Raw genomic sequence first — 24307 nt, 5'->3', positions numbered from 1 at the left:
GTCTCTCTGAACAACAGTGAAGCTGGCTGCCTTATATAATGCTCACTAACTTGTAACAGTAACAAATTCCAACTAACTACCCAATTGGTGAAAGCATCTCTCATCCTTCATTTGCATACTGGAGTCCCAGAGTGAGAACTGCAGCCATTCTGAATACATAACAAGAGGGAATGCCAATAACAGGGGTTAGAAGGTGATCCATTTTAAATCAACCTCTAGCAAATGTAGGCATTCAATTACTAATGCAGTAAATGCAAAAGATATCACTTGTGCAAGTGGTCTTTACGCCTTTCTGGACTTTGCCTTTTCTTCATAGCATATGACATTTTGCTCCAATCCCACTAGAATCACACAGTTTTTGTGTGATTTGTCCCAACAGAATATCAGTGCAGATGCTTTTGTATTAGGCTGTGCCCACCGCTGCTTTGGGATGCATGACATTGGCCACAATCCATTTCCATCTTGTATCTGTCTTATCATTTCCTATGAAATGCTGCATTCTGATGTGCTTCCCCCAAAACAGCTTCAATCCAAATTTAGAGGGGGGAAACAACCTTGCTGTGTTTTAAGTTGGTAATGTGTACATAGCCTTGCTGTTGCCGTTCAGTTGTGATGCATTTTTGCGTTGGGATTGTATTTTTTGTTTTAAATGCTTTATTTTATCTTATTACACAATGCATTTTTTTTCTACATAGAATGGCTTTTTAATGCACACCTTTTAATAATAATCTGGATGCACACCCCACTCAAAGCAGTGCAGTGCAGAAGGATGACTTCTGCATTGAAGTGGATTATCGGAAAATGTTACCCATTTTTTACCAATAGTTCATGATTCAAAGGAGGAGATAGTGGCTGCCCTCATTATTTGCCACCAAAGAGGAAACACATCCCGCAGAAAAGAGGACAAAGCAGGATACAGATTTGCACAGCATTTACACATTCTAATTTATATGCATAAATGCAAAGGTATAGAAATAATGGAAGTTAAATAGAAATGCACCCCAACTCACCATAATGGGGAAGACTGTGACTAGGTTACCTATGTGCCTCTGGCTCAGTCTGCTCACCTGGGTTGTTTTTGTTTCTGTTATGTATTTTGTGTTTTGATATTGTGATTTTATTTATGTCATAACCACCCTGAGACCTGCAGGTACAAGGTACAGTATATAGTGGTACCTCGGGTTAAGTACTGAATTCGTTCCGGAGGTCCGTTCTTAACCTGAAACTGTTCTTAACCTGAAGCACCACTTTAGCTAATGGGGCCTCCTGCTGGTGCTGCACTGCCGGAGCACGATTTCTGTTCTCATCCTGAAGCAAAGTTCTTAACCCTGGGTTAGCGGAGTCTGTACTCTGAAGCGTATGTAACCCGAGGTACCACTGTACAAATTTAAGCAACAACAAAACCTGTCAACGTCAAAAGGGTCTTTTGAATAGAAGACTCCCCTCTGCAATGGACTGCCCTAGCATTGCCACCCTAGAAGGATATATGTATACAGACCACAAGCGCATATCTTCTCTCTGTGGGGCAAACATATTCACCATGCCTGTATACTGCCTGCTCCCACTTCCATCCTTGCAACCCTGGCCCCAAATAATAAAGAGGACCCTGTGCCACACGGCCTCCTGTCAACACTTGACTCCTCCCAAAATACCAAGCCCTCCGTTTTTGTTTTCCCTTTCTCTTCAGTCTTCCCCACTAAACTAGCTCTGGGATTTACATCCCTCTATGCGCTCAGCATATTATGGCTGCAGGCAGCGGCAGCGGCAGCGGCAGCTCTGTCAGCAAAGGAGGCAGGAGGCGGGGGGAACAGCGCTGCCTTGGATTTCTTGAAGTAAGTCCCAAGTAGGGACAGGAAGTCCCCTTGCAGACAGAAAGTCTGCAGCCCCCCCAGCATTTGGCATGCTTCTCTGTCCTGAGCGCTGCTGTGTGCCACCGACCAGGCAGGCAAGGAATTCCACAACAAAGCAAGGAGTGAGCCGAAGGGAGGAGGAGGAGGAGGAGGAGGAGGAGGAAAGGAGGGAGGGATAAGCAAGATGGGGATGTGGCAAGGAAGATGAGGCAAGAAGGGGGGAGTATTGAGGCAGAGCAGAAGGCAGCAAGGATGAAAGGGAAAGGAAAGAGGGCTCTAAGAGAGCGGAGACTGGCAGACAAACAGAAGGTAAAAGTATCAAATGCAGGCAGTTCAGTTCTGGCTCCCCCCGCCCTCCTCTTTCCCTGCCACATCTCCCAGAACTGCTTCTTTTGGCTGTTAAAGCCGTAAGGGCCAACTTCCCCTTTGCTCTGCCTTCACATAGAGATGCTGAAATACGAAGAAGGCCTTGCAAAGGTCAAGAGAAATGGATGAGATTGTGAGCCGATTTTGCTTCAGAGGTCCTGGGATGGGGAGGCGCAGAAGAGGCAAGAGCAGGTGAAATGATGGGGCTGCAGTGAGGCTCAGTCGGTTCTAAGAGTTTGGATTTGATATCCCGCTTTATCACTACCCTGAGGAGTCCCAAAGCGGCTAACATTCTCCTTTCCCTTCCTCCCCCACAACAAACACTCTGTGAGGTGAGTGGGGCTGAGAGACTTCAGAGAAGTGTAACTGGCCCAAGGTCACCCAGCAGCTGCATGTGGAGGAGCGGAGACGCGAACCCGGTTCCCCAGATTACGAGTCTATCACTCTTAACCACTACACCACACTGGCTCTCTAAGAGTATCTGCAGCGTAAATCCCTCTAAATGTGGACTGCAGGTTTCCTTTGGAGTCTCCAGACTCATTGGAGGTTCCTAAAAGGAGGATAGAGGAGCATCTGTCATGGATGCTATGGCTGTGATTCCTACATTATGGGGGGTTCGACTAGATGAACCTCGGGGTCCTTTCCAACTCTACAATTCTATGAAAATTCTGGACTATTTTTGGTGTTAACTGGTCCTTATTTTGAGTCACATGCTGCTGGTATTGCAAATTCTTAATTGTGATGGCTGTCAACCTGGAAGACTTTAAAAGAGGACTTGGTAAATTAAATGACAGATATCTATGGCTACTGGTTATAGATGCCAGTATTCAGTATCAGAGGCAGCATACCTTTGAATGCCAGTTGCTGGAGATCATGAAAAGTGTTGTCCTCATGTCTTCTTCTGGGCTTCACCATCTTCTGGGCTTCACCATCATGTTGGCCACTGTGAGAACAGCATGCTAGACATTAGATGGATCTTTGATCTGATCCAGCGGGACTACTGTGTTTTTAAACGAAGAGGAAGTGCAGAAGAGCCGGCTGGATCAGGCCAGTGACTCATCCAGCATGCACGGTGGCCAACTAGATGCTGACTAGGAAACCCACAAAGCAGGAGGCGGGCACAAGAACACTGGCCCCCTGCCCTGCAGTTTCCATCAACTGGTATTTAGAAGCATTTCTCTTCAGAAGGGTAGGACCCCACAGTACAGTGGTATCTCAGATTAAGAACTTAATTCATTCCGGAGGTCCGTTCTTAACCTGAAACTGTTCTTAACCTGAAGCACCACTTAAGCTAATGGGGCCTCCCTCTGCCACTGCACAATTTGTGTTCTCATCCTGAAGCAAAGTTCTTAACCTGAGGTACTATTTCTGGGTTAGCAGAGTCTGTAACCTGAAGCATCAGTAACCTGAAGCGTATGTAACCCGAGGTACCACTGTAAATATAATATATAAGGTTTGTTCTTTTAACAGTTTGGATATGCATTGTACAAAAAGGAAAATCAAAAGTTATAATTATGTGTCAAACATACCACATGATGCGGTACCAAACAGCTAAAAGATAGTGATAAGTGAAATACAATTCAGATTCTATAAACCAATGCTCAGGTGTTGTGTGTGTGTGTGTGTGTGTGTGTGTGTGTGTGTGTGTGTGAGAGAGAGAGAGAGAGAGAGAGAGAGAGAGAGAGAGAGATGGAAAAATACGGAGGCCGGTCACTTTTCCAGCAAATGTTCATTTAGAGCCAACTCACATGCAGAGCTCTAGTAATCCCTGTAACCTACAGGCCAAGAAACCAGCTGGCCAAACAAGAAAATAGACCCACCATCCTTTTAGCATTGGAGACACAATCTCCTGAGAAGTTCTGCTGTGCAGGTTTCATGGACGTAAATGAGAACTATGTAACAGCACTTAAGTATTTTTGAGTAGGTTCTGATCCTTTCAATGGAGTTTCATAGGAGCATTGAATTTTAGGGCTGGAGGTCATCTAGGCCAAGCCGGCTCTCAAAGGAAGAGGCTTGAAACAACAGCATCCTTGATAGATGACCACCCATCCTCTACTTGCGTAGGAGAACATCTTCCCAAATTGTACTCTGGGTTTCTTCTATCGGTTAGGATTTCTGTTTGCTCCCGGTAAGTAAGAAATTGTCTGCAACAAATGCTTTGCATGCACTTTAGGAAAAAACCAGAATCACACACTTTCCACAGTTATCTTTTCCATATACAACACAATGTATAGCATAAGAATTGTGATCATCTCCCCACTCTGTTCTCGCAAGTGACAAACAGAATGCTTTGTCAGCACAGCTGACTATCTGGAGACAATCTGCTTTAAAATTTTAATTTGGCTTTTGGGAATTGGTATCCTGGAGTCTCCAAGCTTACGCTATTCATTTTTAATACTGTTATGTTTTTTTAAAAAAACAACAATTGAAATCTGAAATGTGTTTGATCTTTAATTGGTGGGTGAAAGCTGGGAGGGAAGAGGGAAATGACAGACCAGCATTGGGGACAATTAGTGGCGGGTGGAGGGCAGGGAAGCTGGCAATGGATTCGGGGATAAATCTGAGGCCCTGAAGTAAAAGTTCTGTTTTCATTTGGTGAGTGGAGGATTGCTTGTGAGGAGAGGGGCCTCAGTAGAAGCGCTCGTGATTTACATGTGCTGGTTTTTAAAGCTACAGTTCTTATGAGCGCTGGCTCCAGAAATTTTATCGCTTCAGGAAACGCCCTTCTCCTTCTCCTCTTCCTCAGTGCTGAAAGTGGCATAGTAGTAAAAGGAGCCTGAAGAGGAGCAGGTGGCAGCAGCCAGGCATGGCGGAGGCAGGTGCAGTGGCAGGTGGGCACAGAGGAGGTGGTTGTGGGGAGGGGGGAGGCCGGATTTGCCGCCTGAGGCAACTGCCTCGCAGGGGTGTAGTGTTGTTCACCAGCACTTTTGAATGTTTTTCAACACTGACTTAACTATTTAACTGTTTTTATTGAGGATGTTTTATTTTATATTTTTTATTATTTAATATTAAACTATTTATTATTAAAATATTTTATTTTTTATTTTTGTAAACCACTTATAGGTTTCCTTAAAATCAAGCGTGCATACATACACATACATACACAAGCAAGCAAACAAACAAGAGATTGCTCTGCAGCAGACATGCAAGGAATGATAGGGCCGGCTCTACCATTAGGCAGAGTGAGGCGGCCGTCTCAGGCAGCAGGTACTGTGGGCTGGGGACCAGCCACAAGGTGTCTGAGGATAGAGCTGTGTATACCACACAACCTGCTCCATGTCCCCTAAAGGAGCCTTCTCCCCTCAGGTGTGTTGCCTTGTCACCATTGTGAAGTGAGATTCAACTGCCAGTCCAACCAGCTTCTGCCAGGGCTGACCCAAAACATTCTGCTGCCTGTGGTGGAACAACAAATTGCACACATATACAAACACACACACATACACACACAACAGCAAAGCCCACAGCACCAAAAGCCAATCAGGTAACTTTGGTACTTGAAGTTGAACATTCCCATATGCCTCAACTCCCCTTGGAAAACTGGGACATCCCATTTTTTCATGTGAGAGCTTGGTGGCCATTTTGGGTACCATAATTCCACCCCACCATGATCTCACACAAGCCATGTGACTTGTCAGGGAGGGGAGGGCTTCCTGGTTTTTGGCCACGACATATTAAAGGGTGTGCATACCAGCAGGCTTCTCCTTGCTTCTCTGGGAGTAAAACCACTGGGATAAACTAAATAACTGATGATTGCCAGCCTCTTCATGACTCTCTAAACTAGCTGCCTAAGGTGGCTGCCTCACTCTTCCTAATGACAGGGACGGTCTTGGCTTCTGTATATGCAGTGAGAGGAGGCGCCATCTTGCCCTTCGCCTCAAGCAGGAAAATGTTTAGGGCCTGCCCTGAGGGGCTCTCTATATCCCTCACAACCAAGAGGTGACAAAACGAGTGGTGTTCTCCCCCCGCCCCAATACCTCAAATCTCCAATTATCTGTGTAGCTTCACAGATATACTGCTATGTATATAATCAGACAAAATGGATTTGCACCACCAAGTCTGGTAGGACAGCCGTCTCCCTTTCCCGAATCCCCTCGATTCCCTTAACCCCTGTTTCCTGCTATCAGTTAATACAGGCCTGCGCCAGGAGGCAGACAGCCTGATCCCGGCAGACAAGACCTGCCTGGACCTCAGACGTCTAATCGCACTCTCCTTTGCCGGCTCTTTTGCCGTTCTGTTTACTGAGGCCCACGTTAAGAACATGTGAAACTCGGCATTGTCTGCAGGCCACCAGAGAGAACGGTTGCCAATTTTCACAGCTGATTATGGCCTGCACTTGGAAGGTCTTCTTACAATGGCTCCTTGTTCCCACGTCCATCCCCCTCTTTTCTCTCCAAATCCCACTCCTGTGTCATATCCTCTGTGACCTCTTTGCGGTGACCTCATCTGGCTCCATAACTTCTGATGAAACCAAATGTCCAAAACCTTCCCCCACCCACCCCTGCTTTTGGATGGTTTGGCCAAAATGTGCAGCTTCTCACAAACCAGAGAGAAACTGGTGAGCTGAGTGTTGTTTCAAAAGCGCTGGGGGATTTGCCAGCCCTTCCAGAGCTTTTACCTGGGGCACACAAGTGAGGTTTGGTAGAAAAAGAAGTGGATTTGAAATCTTCCACAAGTAAACTCTTTTGCTTTTCCTGCCATAACTCAGGGGATATCTGAGGTGCACTGGCAGCGGTGAAAAAAAATTAACGCTGTGGTAGCAGTCGCATTAGCAATAATAATAATCACTTCAACCTATCATTCTGCATCTCCTTAATGTCGTAAACTATGACTAACCCATGAATCATCAGCTTTTCCCACAGGGCAAAGAATTGGTAACTAGGAAGCACGTGTTAGAAGCAGAAGCCCTCCGCACATAGTTAGACTATGGAATTCACTGCCACAAGATGTCCTGGTAGGCATGACCGCCAACCTGGGCAACTTTGAAAGGGGGTTAAACAAATTCATGCAAACCGTGTGTTTGCAGCTGTTTAACTACCATTTAATTTGCATAGTCCACATGATATTACTTTCAAACAACATCAGCCTCCATGCTTTTCCCCTATAAATTTGGGTTTGCCCATCATGGGGATAATTCAATAGGTTGGAGGAAACATTTGTAATACAGTCATACCTCGGGTTGAAGTAGCGTCGGGTTGAGCATTTTTGAGTTGTGCTCCACGGCGACCCAGGAGTAATGGAGTGCATTACTTCCGGGTTTTGCTGCTCGTGCATGCGCAGATGCTCAAAATGACATAATGCGCAGAAGTAGCAAATTGCGACCTGCACAGACGCGCTGACATGGGTTGTGTTTGCTTCAGGATCCAAAAGGAGCTCTGGATCCCGTTTGCATCCAGAGGTACCACTGTACGGAGTTGGCCTGCCGGTGGGCCTGGTGCCTGAAGACAGCTCCCTGTAGAGTATGTCCTTGGGGATCCTGCCATCTTCCATTCTGTCAACATGACCAAGCCAGCGTAGATGTCGCTGAGACATGCTGGGAATGTGGCTTGGTAAATTGTACTGGGTCTGTACTAATCCCAGAGGGTGAAATCTAGAGAACTACATGGCTTCTTTTTGTGTACGGGGGTCTTTCCTTGCTGACCTCTTGCGCCTCTCTGACAGTGGTCATAGTTGAGTGGTAGAACATCTGTTTTGAATGCAAGAGGCCACAGCTTCAATTCCCAGCATCTCCAAATAGGTATGTGGGGAAACCCTGTCCAAAATCCTGGAAAACTGTTGCCAGTCAGTGTGAGCAGTGCTAAGTTAGATGGTCTTACTCAGTATACTAAGGCAGCTTCCCATGCTCCACGAGAACCGCTACAGAATATTAGGAGACCTTTCTGGGTGGGAGGGGGTTGAAGCTGGGTGTGGGGATGGGAATCAGCATGTGTTTTCACTTTGCACATGGGACTGTTTGGATCTTGCTCACATCTGACAGCAGGAAACTTCCTTACAGGTAACACTTCTAAGTGCAAAACAAAAAGCAAAGTTCATAATAATGACTCCACGTGATCCAATTCAACCATTCAAAAAGATCATCGCATACAGAAAACCCATTTGTTATCCATGATACAACCAGGCGCCAAACTTCTTTGAATGTTGTACATTTAGTTTTAGAAATCTGATAAGCTGTTAGCCTACCCAGATACATTAACTTCATTTTTATATTTTTGGTAAACATGCCAGTTTTGATGGAACTGTTTGTACTTCCCAAAGGAAAAATCCTTGCAGTTACTAGCAAATACACCATTAGTTGTGCAATATTATACATGTGTACTGAAAAGTAAATCCCAATGGGACTTACCCCCAGATAGGTATTTATAGGATTACAACCTAAACCATGTAACATTTTAAGTGCAGGCAGCAGAATCCTATACACACCTACTCAGAAGTAAGTCTCGCTGTGTTCAGGGAAATGTCCTCCCATATAAGTATTCATAAAATTGCAGCTACAGAAACTAAGTAGATGTATCAGTGGAGCTAATGGTAACTCTGCATCTACATATAATTTCAATTTACCATTCTCCCAAAATCTGAGCAATCACATGTGAAAAAAGTTCAGCTCTGTCATGAATGGCAAAACAATGCTTATTGCAATCATGTGTTTTTCTTTCTTCACCCTTTCTTCACTGTTTCGATTCTTTGCTCATTTACGGTAACTAGCTGGATGGGATTCGCACAACCTTTTTTCTTTTTCTTTTTTGGAAGTGTGAGGAATGAGTAAAGGGATTGAAAATCCAAGAGCAACTATCCAACGATTCTATTGTCTGAATCTATGGTGAACACACATTTGGAATAGTGTGTGGGAATTCTGGATCACCCTATCTATGTAAAATAGAAAACAAAAATGTTTTAGAGCCACAGAGCAAGGCCAAAAAGAGAGCGAGAGAGTTGGGTGAATCGTTCCCCTTTTTTGCTTTCAGTTTAGAAAAATGAAGGCTTAAGGAGACATGATAAGAGTTTCATATAATTCTGAAATATGCATAGAGACTTCTGTTTCCCACCAAATTCTGCATTCAAAATTCAACTGATGAAACCAACTGGCAAGAGGCTTCGCATAAAGGAAAGGAACTGCTTCACACAGGTATAATTAACTGAAGGAATGTGTTGCCACAGGATGTTGGGATGGCCACTAGCATAGATGGCTATTTGAAGAGGATTGGCAGTGAGTGAGTGGGTGGGTAGCAGTCATGCATCTAGCATGTTTAAAAGTCAAGAACATAGCCAAACATGAGAACTCTAAGAAAATAGGTTTGGCTCAGCTGAGTGTCTCCTCCTCCTCCATTTAACACCAAGGGTGTTTTCATTTGCTGATGTCTTCAAAGCACTTTGTGAGTCCAGACCAACTAACATGCTCCCAATGGGAATGGTGGGTAGAAAAACATGCAGCCTGGAAGGGAAGATGGAAGGGAAACTGTTAGACTTTGGTAAAAGTTACATAGGGACAGGCATCAAACACTGGGGACATATGGCGGCAGCATAGGGTGGTCACTTAGCCATCGCCCAAAAGAAGAGGAACAGAAGAGGGCACAGATATGCATGAAATTTACAGATGCAAATTTATGTACAGATGCAAATTTGGAAATAATTGCTATAATTTAAGTAGACAGACAATACATCTCACTATAATAGAAAAGATTGTTTACTGTTGGTAAGATGGTTAATTCTAAGAAGGGAGATCAGGAGAGGCCTTGGAAATGCCCTTCAGGAGTTAGCACCTGGGTGGCAGACTGAACATGCATGCAGATCACTTTGCCACAGTCTTGCCAAGGTGAGATGAATTGTGCTATCTGCATTATATTAGCATTGCCCTATTGCAAAAAGTGAAAATCCAGACACAAAAGTTGTTGAGTTGTTTTTTGCAAAGTTGTTGAGGTTTTATGGTGTGTTTTTTTACTTTTTGCAAAATCTAAAAAAAAAGTTATTGAGCTATTTTTAAACAAGTTTGCGGGACTTATGGCGCAACCCTTCATTATATGTGTATTTCTTAATTTTGGTTTTTAGATATAAATACATGCAAGTACTATACAAATCTATGTCCTCTCTTGACTCCTTTTATGGTGACTTGTTCAGTAACTGTTGTACGTGGGCTTATTTGAAATATTACTGACCAAATTCACATATAAAGCTGCATTACATAGTCAAACTATTGATGCTTCTCACCCACTGTTGTCTATTCTAGTGTTTTACAGTCTAGCATCCCTGGATGTTGTTGAACTAAAACTCCCATCCTCCCTGACCATTGGCTAAGCTGGCTGGGGTTGATGGGAGCTGTAGTCCTATACAATCCAGCTTAATGATGTAACATTGGAAAGTGTTGATCACTTCTCCTGCCTTGGCAGTTATCTTACCACAAGGGCCAACATTGATGCAGAGATCCAGCACTGCCTGAACTCTGCGAGTGCAGCTTTCCCCCAATGGAAGTACAGAGTGTTTGAGGAGTGGGACATTCACAGGGAAACCACAATGCTTGTTTACAGAGCTATTGTACTACCAAACTTACTGTATGCCCGTGAAACACAGACTACATAAAAACGCCATCTCCAACTCCTTGAAAGATTCCGTCAATGGTATCTCTGAATTTTTTTTACACATTACTTGGGAAGACAGGCAAGCTAATGTCAGTGTACTGGAAGAAGCAAAGATCACCAGTGTTGAAGCAATGATTCTTCAACAACAACTTTGTTGGACTGGTCATGTTGTTTGGATGCCTGATTATCGTCTTCCAGAGCAACTACTCTATTCCAAACTTAAAAACAGAAAGCGTAATGCTGGTGGTCAATAAAAGAGGTTTAAAGACTTTTTCAAGGCAAATCTAAAAAATGTAGTATAAACACTGACAGTTGGTAAACACTGGGCTGCAAGTGCTCCAATTGTAGAACAGTCTTTACCAAAGGTGTCATGGACTTTGAAGATGCTCAAACTCAGGATGAAAGGGAGAAATGTGCTAAGAGGAAGGTACATTTGGCAAACCCTCACTGTGATCAACTCCTGCCCAGAAACCTATGTCCCCACTGTGGAAGGATGTGTGGATCCAGAATTGGCCTCCACAGTCACTTACAGATGCACTGTTAAGACAGTGTTCATGGAAGACAATCTTGCTCAGCTACGAGCGATCGCCAAAGAAGAAGAAGTTCTATACCACCTGGAAACTCACATCTGAAGAACACTGGCCTCTTTCCCACTGGTGAGCCACAAGAAGACTAGTTAACTGAGGTCATTCCTTGAATCTTTTGTGAATCATATCCATAAAGGAACTAAGCGACCGGCTATCAGTACAGGAATAGTGCCACATGGAGCAAGCTCTCCTGGTGAGCTGTGCTGGAATTCATCAGCTGACAGGAGCCAGATAACAGATGGTGTGGCTGAGCCTCTGTATTTTGACAAAAGATCCCTTGTTTTCAAGGTTTAATATTTTGCATTTCACTCTGGATGGAGAAATTCATTGGAGACTGTGCTTACATACGTGGCTTTTGTTAAGGCAGACTTCATATTTTTCCTAATTTCATTAGTAAGCAAGTTAAAATATGATGTCTAGGTAGGAGTCCTGTTCTTCTGTGCTTTGTTTCACTGCAAGTGTTTAGGTGGTGGTGGAAATCTACAATTTATTGCCACACATCTTTAAAGCACTGGTAAGCAGCTGGCTGGTCAGTGTGCCAGTTTAGAGTAGAGCACAAGGCAGTAGAACAAGACCCCTGCTTTTTTTGGGGGGGGGGATCAGTAAAAGGATTGACATGCCAGTGTTCTCTTCTTATTTTATGAACAGCAAGAATACTGGTCTCTTTCCCCCACCACAAAAGGAAGGGCACACACACACACAGATGGAATCAACATTTTCATGGCATAGTATCATAGAATTGTAGAGTTGGTCATCCAGCCCAACCCCTTGCAAAACAGGAATATTTTGCCCAACTTGGGGCTCAAACCCACAACCTTGAGATTAAGAGTCTCATGCTCTACCAACTGAGCCATACGCTCTTATATCATTCATAGGAACAGCCTGCAGCTCAGGGGTAGAAAACAGGCTTTATATGCAAAAGGTTCCAAGTTCTACCTCTGGCATCTTCAACTGGAACTGAGAAAGACCCACAGCTGAAACTCTGGAGAGCCACTACTTCATCAGCCTTCGCCAAGTTGGCTTCCAACAAATAATCCTGGGAACTGTAGTTTACCCCCCCCCCCCCGAGCTACAATTGGCCAGCACCCTAGTACAGGTTCCCAGGATTCTTTGGGGAAGGGAAGTCATGTGCTTTAATTGTGCTTCAAATGTATGGTGTGTGGGCAGCCACTGTCACTCTAGCAGAGGAGCATTTACCTGAGCAAGCATTAGGAAGGCTGCTGCCCTCATTCCGCAGCAATGCCCCACAATTTTGGGAATCCTTGACCAAACAGAAATTTAATTGTCAGTGTTTCGGGAGTGTGTTCTCACCCTCTCCAGAACTAAAATATGCAGTGTCTAATAAGAAAGAAGGGCCACGGGTGGCGCTGTGGGTTAAACCACAGAGCCTAGGACTTGCCGATCAGAAGGTAGGCGGTTCGAATCCCCGTGACGGGGTGAGCTCCCATTGCTCGGTCCCTGCTCCTGCCAACCTAGCAGTTCGAAAGCATGTCAAGTGCAAGTAGATAAATAGGTACCGCTCCAGTGGGAAGGTAAATGGCGTTTCCATGCGCTGCTCTGGTTCGCCAGAAGCGGCTTAGTCATGCTGGCCACATGACTCGGAAGCTGTATGCCGGCTCCCTCGGCCAATAAAGTAAGATGAGTGCCGCAACCTCAGAGTCGGTCAGGGGTCCCTTTACCTTTAATAAGAAAGAAAGAGAGAGAGAGAGAGAGAGAGAGAGAGAGAGAGAGAGAGAGAGAGAGAGAGAAGCACAAGTTAAACTCTTCAGTAAGGCCTTTGTTCCTGCTGCAAGGAAGAAGGCATGAAGGCAGTTGTGTTGCAGTCTAGGGCCTGGTGCAAATGTAAGCTAGCTTGGTAAGTGTGTGGGAAAATTCCCTCGTACTGATGGGAAATCTGAAGGCATACATTGCTGAATGGGTGTAAGAGTTGGAACATAGCAATATAAGCTGCTGCAAGAGTCAGCATGAGCTAATGTCTGCTGAGAAAGAGGCAGCCTAAAGAGCATTAAGTAGGTGTTGAAAAAGAAGCAGATTCCCACCTCCCCAAGGTGCTATGTGGTCCTGGTTTGATTGATAACTGCACTTCAAGCTTCTCTCCCTTGGGGGGGGGGGGTCACCCGTCCTCTCAGTGGTCTTTTTCAGAAACCCTTTGAGTGACAGGGAATGTGTCAATTTGAAACAAGTTATCTGATGCACAGAAAACTGTGGAACATTGCCATGTGCCAACGGCATTCCCAGACAGGGCAGGTGAGATGGCCAAAATTTCTCCCGGCTCTTTCACACCCACAGAGACAACAATGAGGAACGGAGTTTCCAGGCTGCTGGCCATTTGGTAGGGGAAATGATGAATTCACAACAGCTTGTTTGTAGGGCTACCACATTTAATCAATAGATGAATCAACCAAAGCTTAACTGATGAATCTGGCAGAGCAATTTAAGAGCACACTTGGGGTTGTTTGTTCCTTGTTTTATTGATGCTATTTTGGTTCCAGTGTGTTACTGGAATAAAAGTATTAAGTTAGCTTTCCCTTCAAAGAATAAGCAATAACTTTTTGTTTAGCAAGTCGGAAGCAACCAATCACACGCATCTTTCAATCTGTCAAAACAGGAATTGGTGTTGGGGCTTTGGCACTGTAAATTAATGGGAAGAGAATCAAATGTTTAATCAGTTAACGAGTTAAAATGAGCATGGATCAGTTAAAAATTCTGCAACTGGTTGACAGCCCTACAGGTTTGCTTCACAAGAATAAACCATTAAATCATTTTTTAAAAAAATAAGAAGAGAGAAGTCACTTAAAAAGAAAGGGAGGAAGGCATATAGTCTCCTCATTAGAGACAGGACTTGTTGGCTATCTTACCTACCATGTCTGGGAATGCCATATCTATCAATAGAACGAAAGCAGTAAAGCAAAATTTATTTTTCAAAATTGTCTCATTTTCTCAGCCCCTATTTATTTATCTTTTCCAGAATTTATTACAATGCAAGCCTTCGCACGTCTAGTCTACTCAGAAGCAAGTCCCGCTGAGTTCAATGGAGCTCATTCTCAAGTAAATGGAAACAGGATTGTAGCCTTAGACACATTTTTGTAAAGTGTTGGGGTTTTGTTTTTTTAAAAATGTATTTTAATGCACATTTTACCCCAGTATGTACAGTTCTGTACACATTACTTGATTGGAAAACCGGAGGGCAAAATTCAGAGAAGTGTAAATTTTGAAGGATGGCTGTGTTTCAGTTCTCAGATGGTTTAGGAAAGTGCAGAATACTTAGATTCACCCTTAAAGGCCAACTGAATTGACTTTATTCCCCCGTCCCTACTCAGTGGGTATCAGCAGGAAGGCTGTTCTACAAACTGGAAGGCACACCCTTGGTTACACTTTGCACCTGCAGAGTGAGGCTTCACCTGAAGACATTAAGGTGAAGACATTAATGCTACATAAAACAAGGTGGAGGAACACGTGAGCCTCCTGATACTGTTGGACTCCAACTTCCATCATCCTTGCGACCACTGGCCATGGTGACTAGAGCACATAGAAGTTGGGCTCCAATGGCATCTGGAGGGTCACAGTTTCTCTACCCCTGTTGTATAGCCGGCTTCCCCAGCCTCATGTTTTTCAAATGCTCTGGACTACAATTCCCATCACTCAGTGCTGGCTGGGGCTGTTGGAGTTTGAAGTCCAAAAACATCTGGACAGCAGGGTTGCCATGTTGGGGAAAGTTGCTACATGCACTTTTGTTGTTGTTGTTTAGTCATGTCTGACTCTTCATGACCCCATGGACCAGAGCACACCAGGCACTCCTGTCTTCCACTGCCTCCCACAGTTTAGTCAAACTTATGCTGGTAGCTTTGAGAACACTGTCCAACCATCTCATCCTCTGTCGTCCCCTTCTCCTTGTGCCCTCCATATTTCACAACATCAGGGTCTTTTCCAGGGAGTCTTCTCTTCTCATGAGGTGGCCAAAGTATTGGAGCCTCAGCTTCAGGATCCGTCCTTCCAGTGAGCACTCAGGGCTGATTTCCTTCAGAATGGATAGGTTTGATCTTCTTGCAGTCCATGGGACTCTCAAGAGTCTCCTTCAGCACCATAATTCAAAAGCATCAATTCTTTGGCGACCAGCCTTCTTTATGGTCCAGCTCTCACTTCCATACATCATTACTGGGACCATAGCTTTAACTATACGGATCTTTGTCGGCAATCATGCACTTTTAGCCAGGAGTAAACCTCATTGGGACTTGCATCTGAATACACTCCACTGGGATTGTGCTGTAAGGCTGCAATCCTATGCCTAACTATCTGGGGGAAAGCATTATTTAAAACAGGGACGCGGGTGGCGCTGTGGGTAAAACCTCAGTGCCTAGGGCTTGCTGATCGCATGGTCGGCGGTTCAAATTCCCGCGGTGGGGTGAGCTCTCGTTTTTCGGTCCCAGCTCCTGCCCACCTAGCAGTTCGAAAGCACCCCTAAGTGCAAGTAGATAAATAAATAGGTACCGCTTTATAGTGGGAAGGTAAGCGGCGTTTCCGTGTGCTGCGCTGGTGCTGGCTCGCCAGAGCAGCTTCGTCACGCTGGCCACGTGACCCGGAAGTGTCTCCGGACAGTGCTGGCCCCCGGCCTCTTAAGTGAGATGAGCGCACAACCCTAGAGTCGGACACGACTGGCCCGTACAGGCAGGGGTACCTTTACCTTTACCTATTATTTAAAACAGCAGGACTTTTTCTCTGTACACATGAATAGAATCAAGCTTAAAGGCACAGGGGAAATATTTCCCAATATATTCTGGGCCTGTGCTGCTGCTAGACAATGTGTACGTATGACTGAATGAAGCACCCCATTGAATATATTTATGACAAGAAGACGCCATACCTATTTAAATTTGTTAAGCCATTTCTGTGTGGGCAATATTAGCGAGCAAAAGGTTAATTCTTCAGCACTGACAAAAAAAAATTCCTTCCAGTAGCACCTTAAAGACCAACTAAGTCAGTTCTTGGTATGAGCTTTCGTGTGCATGCACACTTCTTCAGATACACTGAAACAGAAGTTTCCAGACCCGGTCTGGAAACTTCTGTTTCAGTGTATCTGAAGAAGTGTGCATGCACACGAAAGCTCATACCAAGAACTGACTTAGTTGGTCTTTAAGGTGCTACTGGAAGGAAATTTTTTTGTTTTGACTATGGCAGACCAACACGGCTACCTATCTGTAATCTTCAGCACTGGAAAGCTACAAATGTATCTACTGCTATAAACTTGTTCAGGTTACTCAATAGCTAGACTCATCTGACCAAAGAGCCTTACTCCCATGAAAATGTGCATAGCATCACAATTTAATCAGTGCACCAGGAAGGACTTAGGCACAAGAGAAAAGGGAAGGTCTTTTATGGTTTGAGGATGTATGGTGCAAGCACCTTGATGACGCTAAGTGGGTTCAGAATTGCATGAGAAGCCTACCTGGGGGAACTTATTTATGGTGCCCTGAGTTCCCCAACAGGAGGAGAAAGGATATAAATATACTAAATAAAGGACATGTAGCAGAAGAAATAGGGGTGAGAAATTTATCTCCACCTGCCATAAAGTGATAGCGCCTTTTGGAAAATTGCAGCGACGTGAGAAAAGTATAAAGAAGGTACTTAAATCACCGCCGTGAAATATTCATTCTTCTGTGCCCCCCCAAGTTTATTATCACTTTTGCATTCTATCTTTCCTAGGGTGGCCAAGTGCCCTACTTCACACAGGAAGGTGCGCTGTTTGAAGAGCTGCCTGGTCCACAGACAGAGGACCCCAAGGAGGGAGAGCAGGAGGGGCCTTCAAGTTGCCCATCAACAGTTCACACCTGGGTAGCAGACCAAGCTGTCTCCTGGTCACAATCTTTCCTGCTATGGTGAGATGCCTTGCATTTCCATTGTAATTCTAGCCACTGGGCTTTTTTTCAACTAAGGTTCATTCAGAGTAGACCCACTGCTATGAATGGACCTAAGTTAATCATACCTACAAATTTCAGTGGGCCTACTCTGAGTAGGACTATTACTAGATAGAACTGATAAATTTGCATCTATACATAGGACTTTGCCTATGCAAACAGTGTGCAAGTCTGTCCTCTCTTTCTTTAGTGTTGCATAAGTGGCCCCTCTGATCTTTCATCCAAAACATTCAGGGTGCCTTATCTTCTTTTGCCTTCATAATAGCCTGATAATGTCTGCAAGGCTGAAAGAGAGACAGCATCCTCCTGACTGCTCTGTTCCTTTCTGTGGGATTTTATTTAAGGCAGTGGTGGGGAACTTGAGATGCAGGGACTGAATGCAACTCTCCAAGGCCCTCAGGAATCTATGCATTTGGCCCCCAGGAATCTATCTACCCAGGGGTCACACCCCAACCAGTCCTAATCCATGCCATCCTCCTCCTCGGCTGGCTGGAATGTGTCCTTGAACTGTGATAATGTCTTGTTGATGGATGGGTTTGTCTGTGTAGAAAGTTCAAATGGTTGGCATGTGGTCTACTGTACAAAGATAAGAGTCACATCCAGGGCTGGCACAAGACGTTTAGGCACCTGAGGCAAACCACAAAAAAGAAGGGATGATGTAGATCTACATCAGGAACAAAGGGGAAATAAATATCTACATTGGGAACAAGAGGGGGAACCAAATCAGCCTTACCCAATGGTTCAATTGGGAATCAAAGGCCATCACAGGAGCCGGGGGGAATTGGTCCACTCTGAATCACACTAGGCAGAGCCCAGGAGACCCTAGAGCAGCGGTTCTCAACCTGTGGGTCCCCAGATGTTGTTGGACTACAACTCCCATCATCCCTGATGCTGGCTAGGAATGATGGGAGTTGTAGTGCAACAACATCTGGAGACCTACAGGTTGAGAACCGCTGCCCTAGAAGGTTCACCATTTCCCCCCTAGGGGTAGGAGGAGACCAGCAGCACCTTCTGTAGAGCATTCCTTGGAGGCTGGATCTGCAGCCCCTATGGATCCTGCTGCCTGAGGCAGTCGCTTCATCTTGCCTCATGGGTAGGCCAGGCCCAGTCACATCTATTGCTCCGCCTCCTTTTTCCCCTCTGATCCCACCCACTTCTGACACATGGCCCCAGAAGGTTGCACACTTTGGAATGTGGCCCTCAGGATTTTTTAAAAAAAGGTTTGCCGTCCCTGCTTTAAAGCTGCTATCAGGCTTGGCCCCACAGTTCTGAAATGAAGTAGTGGAAGGAGTGATGCTCAGGGCCAGAAGGGAAATTCTGTGTTTGCGGTGTGTTTTGATTGTGCAAAACCTCCATAAAAAAAATATTAAATCAAATATAGCTGGATAGTGGTTTTCTTTCTTTTTCCTTTTTCTAGTTGAAAGAAACTGCTTTAAAACAGGCTGCCCTCCAACATACATAATTACCTTGCTGGATCAGGCCAATGTTTCATCCAGTCTAGCGTTCTCTGTCTCTCTGCCAAGTGCCTCTGGGAAGCTCACAAGTAGGGCATGGCAATTGCCACGAGTGGCAGACAGAGGAACTATGTGCCAGAAATATTTGAGAAGAGACAACACGACACGCCTAATTAACAGTTTTTAAACTGTTCTTTTCCCCCCAGAGATTTGCCGTTTTTTCTTTTCATAGTATGGAAACGTATCCCAGGATAACCCCCCCCCCCATATATCCCTGGATTGCATTGCAGAGGAGTGGATACCAGCCACCAGTTGGTGTGCAGTGGCGGGGGCGGGGAGGGGGCTTGCAGTTAATGTTGGACTCCAGGTCCCATCTGCCCCAGTCAACTTGGCCAGTGGTCAGGGATGACAGGAGCTGTAGTTCAATAACATATTATGGGCAACAGGTTCCCCACCTCTGCTTTAACTAGAAGGCAGGTTCCTGCCACAGTCAGTTTAAAACAAGGATTAGGAACTTCAGGCCCTGGGCCAAATGTGGCCCTCCAGGACTCTTTATATACCTCAATATTTTATATGCCTCAATATTCTTCCTCCAGGCCACACCACTTACTATTTCACACTGTGAATATCTTTGCCTTGTCCTTCAGCTCTGATGATGCCTCTTACAGCTTGAGAACCAGTGTGGTGTAGTGGTTAAGAGCAGTGGACTCATAATCTGGGGAACCAGGTTCGATTCCCCACTCGTCCACATGCAGCTGCTGGGTGACCTTGGGCTAGTCACACTTCTCTGGAGTCTCTCAGCCTCACTCACCTCACAGAGTGTTTGTTGTGGAGGAGATTGTTAGCCGCTTTGAGATTCCTTAGGGTAGTGATAAAGCGGGATATCAAATCCAAACTCTTCTTCTTCTTCGACATAGAATCCCAAGGGTCATCTGCTGCTCTGTCCTCCTGCAATTCAGGAATCACAGCTGAAGAATCCCTGACAGATGGTTATACATATAAAAACTCCAATGAAGGAGCATCCATCACCTTCTGAGGTAGTCCCTTCCACTGTTGAACAGCTCTTCATAGTCAGAAAGTTCTTCTAATGTTTAGTTGGAATCTCCTTTCTTTGACTATTTTTGATCCTGAATCTTACATTGCTGGGATCAGCTGGTGAAGGGCAGGCAATACATTTAACAACAACAACTCTACCTGGTAATGCTGCGGATTGAACCTGTGGCCTTTTCCATGTAGCACAAGCTGGGGTTGGTTAGATTGCGTTCAGTAACACCAAACCTCTGTGCAGGGATTGGCAGGGAGCGAGTGGTGCCATGGTCTAAACCACAGAGCCTCTTGGGCCTGCTGATCGGAAGGTCAGCGGTTCAAATCCGCGCGACGGAATAAGCTTCCGTTGTTCTTTCCCAGCTTCTGCCAACCTAGAAGTTCGAAACATACCAGTTCAAGTAGATAAATAGGTACCGCTGTGGTGGGAAGGTAAACGGCGTTTCCGTGCACTCTGGCTTCTATCACAGTGTTCCGTTATGCCTGAAGTGGTTTAGTCCTGCTGTCCACATGACCTGGAAAGCTGTCTGTGGACAAACGCCGGCCCCCTCAGCCTGAAAGCAAGATGAGTGCTGCAACCCCATAGTCGCGTTTGACTGGACTTAACCATCCAGGAGTCGTTTACCTTTTTACCTCAGGGATTGGGGATGTGAACTGAATACAAGCTCTTTCCTCCCTCAGCACAGATGTACTGTATTCAACAAAACCTAGTGCAACACATTCATTTTGTGTAATTACCAGCTCAGTTCTATACAGAATCTTCTGTATGCAAGTATTATGATGTGATATCTTAAGGTTTTGCTGCTCCGTCTAGCCAGAGACAACCTTTATGAAGGAGCTGAATGCAGGATTTTAAAATTTTATTTTAAAAGGAAGTGGGATGGAGGGTTGTGGTGAGGAATGGACCTGATTTAACATGCAGGCTGGGCACATCAAAAGCCACTTCCCAAGGCATTGTCACTTTATCTTGAATCTAGATGGATTGATTGCCATTAAAAAATGAAACATTTTTCCAGGTTGAATACCTCGAAAAAGTTCTTTCCTCTGAGCACATTGAACACATTTCAGCTTTATCATGACAAAGCTGACTTCAGATATTGCAATAAAGGCAAGCCTGTCTTTTTCATGATGGCTGCAGGACAGAAGTTTATTTTCTCTAGAAATTAAATCATGTCCAAACATGTTGTCAGGGAGCAGTTTGCCTAACTCTATTAAATACCCCTTTGTGGACACCTGATCATTATCATCAGAGTCAAGAGGTCATTCTGAACCAGTGGTTCAGTCCGTAACTTCTACACCTTGTTGGCCACAGCTAGTCCATAACTGGAAAAAAAAACCCAGAATACACGCTGTTTCTTTTGTATCATGGATCTTGTCCACACATGCCCATTTTAGGCAGATAAGTAAGTGACTTTGATAACACAGTCTTTGCTTAAGGATTATGGTTGGGAATGTATTAGGCTCAAATATGCCCCTCCGAGCACACAGAACGCATTTCAGTTCACCATGGCAAAGCTTATTTCACATACGGGCAACTCCACATTTACGCAAGATCTATTTACAGAGCCTTTGAGAGAAGTCATCCACAGATTTGGTCAGATGCATCACTTGTACATGGCTGGCACCCAGCTTTCTTTCTCTTTTTCGTCAGAAGCAGGTGAGGTTGTAGGTGCCCAGAATCAATGCTTTGAGATGGTAACAGGCCGGATGACAGTGAGCAAACCAAGACTCAATCTGGATAGGATGGAATGACTGGAGGTGAATGGTTTGTTCACTCGAATAAATGGGGTTGTAGAGGATCAGGTCCACAGGCTGAGAGTGCTTATTGTTCAAGTGTCATTAAAGGTTTAGAGTGGTATTCACCTAATGAACACCATCAGCAGAAGATTTATGCTTGGACTTCAGCTTGTGCAGTGGGGCTTCCCAGTCCTCCCCCCTCAAAAGGCCTTAGGGGGTTGGGAGAACCCCCCCATAACAGTGTGCAGCAGGGAAGATTGTTCTGTCTGGCGGGATGAAATACGGAATGTATGTATTTTAGTACATCACTGAAGTCCAGCCTCAAACTTTAGGTGACATGCTAGCTGAAGCCATATCTTGAAAGAGAAGAGTGAATTGTGTCAGATGTAGGTTGGTAGGTAAGCTATAGCTGCTGAAATTCTCTCTTCTGCACCACTAGTAGAGGATCCTTGTCCCCTTTTGTAACTGGCCACCCTAAAGCATAGCAGAAAACAAGCAGACCAGGAAGAGGGAACCTTTGGCTGAACTACACCTGCCATCACCCCCCATCTAGCATGGCCAGTAGTCAAGGCTAGTGGAAACATCTGGAGGTTCAAAGGTTCCCCACCCCTGAGTTGTGGTAGGAACCCATCCAAGTTACCGTAGATGACAAATAGTCTGGTCTCGCTGGTGGAACTAGGTTACATAAACCTCTGGAACAAAATGGGGGTGGATCCAGTGAAAATATATACAGTAGTATCATCTTTAGTGCCATATGAGTCTTGCAGGACCTTTGTAAGACAGAGAACAAGTATGGCAAAACAACCAAGATATGTTATTAGCAAAGCAGTTGTGAGTTATCACTAAGTCCCAAAATATGTCCAGAAGAGACACTTCTGCAAGACATTGCTTGCATCTACCTGCCTGGTGATTAAGTAATCCTTGCATGCCTCCTGTCTCCTAAAGCTCATGCCAGACAGGTGTTCAGGTACAGGCCTCACCCTGCAGGCCTGTGCCTTTGAGTCCAGCAGGGTCAAAGGTTAGAATTAAGGAAATCTTGCCCTCTGTGTCATAACATCACCATCAGACTTTGCTGTCCACTTCCTCCAAGGCCCTTGAAAGATTTCAATCAGGGACAGCAGGTCCTCCAGAATTTGACAGAGGAAAGTTGCTTCAAAGTAAGTGAAGAAAGGGGTTCGTAACAAGATAAGCAAACCGTGACCTCTAGCAGCACACAATGCTGAATAATTTTTGGAAATATTGGCTTACTATTATTAAAATATATTCATATTCTTTCCCCTCAAAAAATTATGGGTGCTGTAATTTGTGAAGGGATGCTGGGAATTTTAACTGTGATGGGTGAACTACAGTGCCCAGAATTCTCTTGTGGGAAGAATTGTGTTTTAAATGAGATTAAAGACTGGAGTCCTTAAGCCATTCTTAACTGGTGTCTAGCCAAGGTGTGGACACTTTTGCCTGGGATAAAGGCATCTCCAAATCTGTCAGGGTCTCCTGTCAATGGCATCATAATCTAAAAACAAATCAGATAATAATGAAGCTGTGCTGATGCAAACAGTTGGAGGGGTGGGAAAATAATAATAATAACAATAATAACAATAATAACAATAATAATAATAATAATAATAATAATAATAATAATAATAATAATAATATATTTATACCCCACCCATTTGGCTGAGTTTCCACAGCCACTCTGGGTGGCTCCCAATCGAGTGTTAAAAACAATACAGCATTAAATATTAAAAACGTCCCTAAACAGGGCTGCCTTCAGATGTCTTTTAAAAATAAGATAGCTGCTTATTTCCTTGACATCTGATGGGAGGGCGTTCCACAGGGCGGGCGCCACTTCCGAGAAGGCCCTCTGTCTGGTTCCCTGTAACCTCACTTCTCTCAATGAGGGAACCGCAAGAAGGTCCTTGGAGCTGGATCTCAGTGTCTGGGCTGAATGATGGGGATGGAGACGCACCTTCAGGTATAGAGGACCGAGGCCATTCACTTGTGAGTGAATTGTGCTCGGAAACGTACTGGGAGCCAATGCAGATTTCTCAAGACCAGTGTTATGTGGTCCCGGCGGCCACTCCCAGTCACCAGTCTAGCTGCCGCATTCTGGATTAATTGCAGTTTCCGGGTCACCATCAAAGGTAGCCCCATGTAGAGTGCATTGCAGTAGTCCAAGCGGGAGATAACTAGAGCACTGGTGTGTGTGTGTGTGAATGACTTTACTGTCCTCCAAGGAGCTTGTGAACATGCTAGGAGACAGAAATGCCAGGGAAGGACCATAGTGAAGAGATATGGACACGCATTGCATATCAAAGGTCCCCAGGATGAATCCCCTGCTTTTCCAGGTCGGACTGGGAAATATCCCTGCCTCGCACCCTAGAGAGCTACTGCCAGCCCCTGTAGACAATGCAGAGCTCAGTGGTCTGACTCCCACCAGGCAAGCTTCCTATGTTTTCCTCAGTTACTAATCCAAATGAATCATGCTTGCAGGAGTATGGGAATTCTTCCATGACAGAGCCACCCGTTTCCCAGCATAGAAATGATGTTTCCTAAGCAACACGAAGCTATTTTGAAAAGCAAGCGAAAAGGGGGGAGGAAAACCCCTCTCTCCCATTCGCTTTGGATTTTGCTCTTAAAATCTCAAGCGCTGCAAGTGCCTATGAAAAGGTGTGTTCAGTGGCGGAGAGAGAAGACGTCTGTTGCCCTACAGAACGGTATTGATGCCGCAAACAGAGCTCCCAATGTGCACAAGCTCCAGGTCAGAAGGTGAGATTCTGTAACTTCTATTCA

General features: G+C 44.9%; 1 long non-coding RNA gene across 1 annotated transcript; it reads left to right on the top strand.

Moving 5' to 3' along the window:
- Positions 1-2086: 2086 nt before the first annotated feature.
- LOC310847255 lies at positions 2087-21538 on the top strand. Its single transcript, XR_014565731.1, has 3 exons — positions 2087-2159; positions 17071-17243; positions 21432-21538. It is a non-coding gene; the product is annotated as an uncharacterized lncRNA (long non-coding RNA).
- The last annotated feature ends 2769 nt before the right edge of the window (positions 21539-24307 follow it).

This window comes from Podarcis gaigeae (assembly GCF_964106915.1).
Source record: "Podarcis gaigeae genome assembly, chromosome: 6".
Lineage (NCBI taxonomy): Eukaryota > Metazoa > Chordata > Lepidosauria > Squamata > Lacertidae > Podarcis > Podarcis gaigeae.
Note: the sequence above shows the minus strand (reverse complement) of the source record. Positions and strands in the feature narration are given on the sequence as shown.